The sequence below is a fragment of the Phytophthora infestans genome, genomic scaffold (genome assembly GCF_000142945.1).
Source record: "Phytophthora infestans T30-4 supercont1.90 genomic scaffold, whole genome shotgun sequence".
Taxonomy (NCBI): domain Eukaryota; phylum Oomycota; class Peronosporomycetes; order Peronosporales; family Peronosporaceae; genus Phytophthora; species Phytophthora infestans.
In genome coordinates, this window is record NW_003303669.1 from 266,618 (window position 1) to 272,562 (window position 5,945).

A 5,945-nucleotide genomic window follows, 5' to 3' on the forward strand; every position below is an offset into this window, starting at 1 on the left:
TAATAGGGTGACCATAATGATTACGCCATGGATCCGGTGGATCTGAAGATAATACAGCTGGGATGATGGGTCGAGGAGAGAAGGACATACAGCCGATCCTGGTAAGGGGTTTTACAAGTAAAACGACATAGAAGGCAGAAATCCAGGCAGGTATAGGCTTAAGTATCAAAACAGAACTCAATTTGCACAGTATCACACAAGTGCCTTCCTGCCCTCAAGAATCGGAGCTACATTGGCCGTATGAGCTAGGCGAAGGTTGGGAATTGCGAATCTAGTGTTGGTAGCGATAACTGGATAATACATTGGCCAGATCCTACAACCTAGTGAGCTTTCCTATACACGTGCAGATCCGACAGGTTAACCGAATTTACTACTTGGTCGGTTACACCCTAGAGGCTCTTTACTCTCAAGATCCCGTCACAGGAGGCGGCAAGTACGACGCAAAGGAAACGCAAAGGCAAGGGACACACCCGCAAGGCAACCCTACGGCCAGATCCACGATCTAGGCCCTGGATCTATAAGCTCGAATAATCGCTTAGGAGCCGGAACAATCCACGGGCGCAGAGTGAAGGTTTTCCACTGCTGCTCCACCCCATCCCCACGTCTCGCCAAGACACTCAAGCTTCACCACTTGAACTCTTCGGAAGTTGCCGAGAGAGCAGATCCCGCCCTACCGACGGGTACACAAGGTGAGGAAAGTTCAGCAGAACACGGATCATCGGGGGACCCCCTCCGTTAGTCGGTGTCTGGGCGCAGTTGGTAAGTTGGATCTGGCAATCTCGCAGATTTTGCTGATCCCGCTACACCACAGGTGTGTACCCAGCGGTGGTAAACGAGCATGAAGTACGTATTGGACGTGATGAGTCCATTACGTGGGAGCAAGCGATCGATCGCCTTCGACTCGCTGATCACTCCCGCCAAGAGATTGAACTACAGCAAGGACGTGGTGGAGGTGGACGTGCCGTCCAGCGAGATGTTGCATTTGTCGGTGGCTGTGGCGACGAACACAACGACGGAAGAGGACGTCGAAACTCGAGCAGTAGCCAAGCACGAGGCAACAACAACCGCAACAATCGTCGCAGCCGCAGCACATCGCCGCGTGGGCGGAGCAAGCGGCAGAAGAGCAAGAGCTCATCCAGTGCGAGGGATGACATCGCCAAGCGTAAGGCGAAGACGAAGTGCAACACGTGCGGAGAGCAAGGACATTGGAGTGGCGATCCTGAGTGCCGCCAGCGTGGTAACAACAACAACTCGAGCAACCCGCCGCGCAGGATGATCGATGTGGTTACTGTGAGGACAGTTAAGTCGGCTGCACCGACTCAAGATGAAGGACAAGAGCATGCACTCGCGGTGCGTGACAGCTTCAACTACAAGGACAAGGACAAGGACCAGGACATGGTGGAGTGGGTGTTGGATAGCGGCGCGCAGACCAACGTCTCGAGCGACCTTACCTTGTTTACGGAGCTACACGAAGACTCAGTTGCAGAGCTAGTTTTCGGCAACGGCACAACCGAGCGCGCAACTGTGGGCACAGTGCTTATGCAAGTGCTGAACGAGCACACGGGCAAGATCGAGGAGCGCCTCCTTGATGACGTGAGCTACGCCAAGTCGGCTGTCTACAACCTGATCTCGCAGACCTACATGCAGTTCAAAGGAAACTTCAAGGTGCGCGTCTCGCATGATCAGAAGACTACGTGGCTGGTCAAGGACACATGGAAGCTGCGCTTCAAGTACATCCGCGGGATGTACCGCATGTGGACGCCACGTCAGAGCAAGAACGTGATGAGCGTCAAGGCCAGTGAAGCTGAGAGCCCCATGACGTTGCTGCACAACCGCATGGGCCACGTGAACATGGAGACTATCAAGACTATGGCAGGAAACTATAATTTTGGCATCAACATGCAGTCGAAGAATTGCTCTCTATGAATGCATTCCATGCTTAGAGTCAAAGACGAAGCGCATGAGCTACAAGCGCAAGCCGTCTCGCTCTGCAAAGCCCTTGCACAAGCTTTGTGTCGACCTATGCAGTGTTGGAGTGGATACAATATCGAAATCAAACCAGTTTCTATTGATATCGACGAAGCTACGAGATACAAGTGGGGATATCTATTAGCCTACAAAGACGAAGCCACGGAGCTGATTCAGAAGCAGATTCGCTGGATCCAGAACCAGTTCCCGAAGGCGACCATCAAGATGCTGTTCTCTGATGGTGGTGGCAAGTTCGTCAACATGCAGCTCGAGACCTTCTGCAAGGACCTCGGCATCGACACGCGTTCATCCAATCCCTACAGCCCTCAGGAGAACGCTATCGTGGAGCGCACGAACCAGATTGCCATGCGGCAGGTCAGATCTATGTTACAAGCTACGCAAATGCCTGTTTCATTATGGGGAGAAGCCTTCCTACATGCAATTGAGACGCTCAACAAGACGCCGACGCCGGTGTTGAAGGACCAGCAGTCCCCGTACGAGGCCCTGTACGGAGAGCGGCCAGACCTCAGCGTGCTGCGCACGTGGGGGTGCTTGGTGCACGCACACATCTCTGACGATTCTCGGCAGAGAAAGGAGAAGCTCACTCCAAGGACGCAGATGTGCTTACTACTTGGCTACAGCGAGAAGACCAAGGGCTATAAGCTGCTGAACCTGTGCACAGGATCAGTGACGACGTGCAGAGATGGAAACATGAAGGCACATGAGAAGTACACGGTGAACACTGTGTATATTGAGCAACTTCTTGCAAACACCAACGCTTACGGAGACTACGACTTACCTGCGGAGATCCCGATCGTGCCGATCCGGACGACAATGTCTACGTACCTGCAGCTGCCTGCAGAGCTTGCAGAAAGGCGAGTAGCGGAAATCGCGAAGCTGGCCACTGCTGGTGAGAGCCATGACCAAGGTGTTGAAGTTAAAGCCGAGTCTGCGACTCGAAGTGATGACCCACAGCTATCAAGCGAGGACACTAAGAAGCCAGCAGCTTCAGTGGGAGGTTCCAAGCGGAAGAACACAAAGGGCAAGAATAAGGCGAAAGCATGTGCAAATCGAGTGGGAGCCTCGAAGACCAAGGACAGTCGACGTGACGCTCACGAAGACGAGAACTGGGAGCCATGCACGAAGCAGAAGTCGTTGCCAGACGACAGTGCAGCTACCTCGCGACCGAAGCGGAAGCGACAGCCATCCCCCCCGACTCAAGGACTACGAAGTGACGAATGTGACGAGGCAGAACGTCGAGGATGTGCAGATCCCCATTAGTCACAAGCATGCGGCAAGGTCAAAGAAGTGGAAAGCAGCGATGCAAGTCAAGATGGACTCACAGCAGCAGCACGAAACTTGGGTGCTTGTGCGACGCACGGAGGCCAAGGGCAAGCGTGTTATTTCGTGCAAGTGGGTGTACGCGCTCAAGAGAGACTCTACGGGCCGGATCAAGCGATATAAAGCTCGACTGGTGATCAGAGGCTTTCTACAACGCATGGGCATCGACTACAGTGAAACATACGCACCTGTTATCAGATTTGAGACGATCAGATGCGTGATCGTATACGCACTGCAACGCGGATGGGCCATCTTGCAGCTCGACGTCAAGACCGCGTTCTTGTACGGTGATCTCGACGAGGAGGTCTACATGGAGCAGCCTCCAGGCTTCGGAGAAGACTCTACGCGCTACGTATTCAAGCTACAGAAGCGTTTGTATGGGCTAAAGCAAGCGCCTCGCGTTTGGAACAAGACATTGCTTTAGTTCCTGACGAAGATCGGACTCGCGCCTCGACTCTGACTACGGACTCTACGCCAGGAAAGTGGGAGGAGAAGTCACCATGCTGCTCACGGTGTACGTCGACGACCTACTGCTCCTTGGCCCTAGTGACCTTTGCGCTAAGGTTGCTAAGCAACTCAGTGAGGAGTATGAACTCATATCTCTCGGACTAGTCAAGTATCTACTAGACGTGGAGATACTGATCGACAGCGAGCGTCGACATGCGGTATTTTGCCAGCGGCAACATATTACGGAGGTGCTAAAGCGATTTCACATGGAGGGTTGCAATGCGGTTGCAACACCGGAAGCGCTGCGCGCTGAGGTGGCCACAGATGCGAAAGATGACTCCCCGCCCCCGTACCGAGAGCTCGTTGGTGCACTACAATATCTGGTCTCAGCCTCAAGGCCGGACATTGCGCACGCTGTGCGTAATCTCAGCAAGTACCTGTCCTGCTTCGACCACACACACTTCGCTATGGGAAAGAGGGTGTTACGCTACCTGAGTGGTACTCAAGACCACGGCTTAGTGATGGACATTGTTATTGGGAACGACGTCAAGCTGACGTGTTACACCGATGCTGACTACGCTAATGACCCTGATGACCGAAAGAGTGTAAGCGGGTTCGTGACGTTCGTCAATGGTAACGTGGTTTCGTACGGATCAAGAAAGCAAGATATTAACGCACAGAGCACAACGGAAGCAGAGTTAATTGCCACGACTGAAGGTACTATAGACCTACAGTGGCTACGTGGACTCTGTGAAGAACTATGCTGGGAGTTCGCGAATCCGGACATTATCGGCGATAACAAGTCGTGCATCTATCTGACTGCCAAGCCTGGCAAACACAGCAAGAACAAACACATTATGAACAAGTTCCACTTGGTGCGCCACCTCGTGGAGGACGAGCAGTTACGGATTCGCCATGTTGGCACCGAAGACATGATCGCCGACGCGATGACGAAGCCATTGCCGAAGGACAAGTTCGAACATTGCCGTGATGGGATGAAGGTGCTGCGCATCACCGTCAGCAAGGCTCAGCTCGTTCAGTGGGAGCCAAACATCATCGCCATGCGTGAATGCAAGCTACTACTACCAGTTCATGCATGCGAAGGACAAGAAGGGGGAAGAGCGCTACCAAGGACGAAGCTGCGTCCAGCTCAAACCTGAGGCTCAGGTGCCTCCAGGACGCGATGCTCGCGTCCAGAAGCCGGACTTCGACGGACCATTGGCTGGCGAGCCGCCAGCCCCATCCTACTGCTAATCCTACGAATATATGTTACCGGGGGTTTTCCGTGTGCTGCTACACACTCGACAACTTGCGCCCTCAAGAGCAAGCAGCAGCACTCGGTTTTCTCCCCTGCTGGATTTTCAGTCCCTGCAACTAACTGTTGTTACGACTACACCTTTGCCAGTCCAAATCGCGACAGTGTAAAGCAAAGTGGAACGTCCGTAATTAGTTTTTTTAATTTTTGAATTTTATTTTTTTAGAAAAAGCCTGTCATGCAAAGTTGATTTAGTGTAGTGCAAAACTTTACGTGCCGTACTCCATAGGTTCGCTACGAATAGCTGCCGCCACTGACAACGCACAGTGGCGCGCCATCTTGTTAACCAAGCGCAGATCCATACATGGCAAGCTATGCTCTGCAGCGTTTTCAAGCAGCTGCATCCGGCGCTCTGTTTTCTCTCCGTGTGGAGCAAGAAACATTTCATCATGACTTAAGGCAAGATAAGCCTTAATGCGTGCTTTTAATACACTAAAACACCCTGTCGCACAGTAAAATAGACACAAATGTTAGTACATGTGCACGCTATAATTGTCTGTAAAACGTACCCTCAATCGGGTTACACATGGGGGAGTATGGCGCCAACCGCAACAGCTCCAAGTCCTCCTGCTCAGTAATCAGATCCTCAGTCTGGCTATGAGCAGGAGCGTTGTCTAAGACAATGACAACCGTCTTGCCAGCGAAGTGGTTGCGGTACACGTCGTGGTGCTTGACCGCCTCGTACACCGCGTCCACAAACGCAGCATTGACCTCCATTTTAATGCTGCCTCTCTGTTTAGCGTAGTGCACCAGGCCCACCTCAGGTGATACGGCGCATTGCAGCTGCAGGTTCGCTCCTTTGGAGGGCGGGAGTTTGACAACAGCACGCTGGCCAATTGGAGCTCGGCCCTGTGTACGTTTGCAATACAAATTA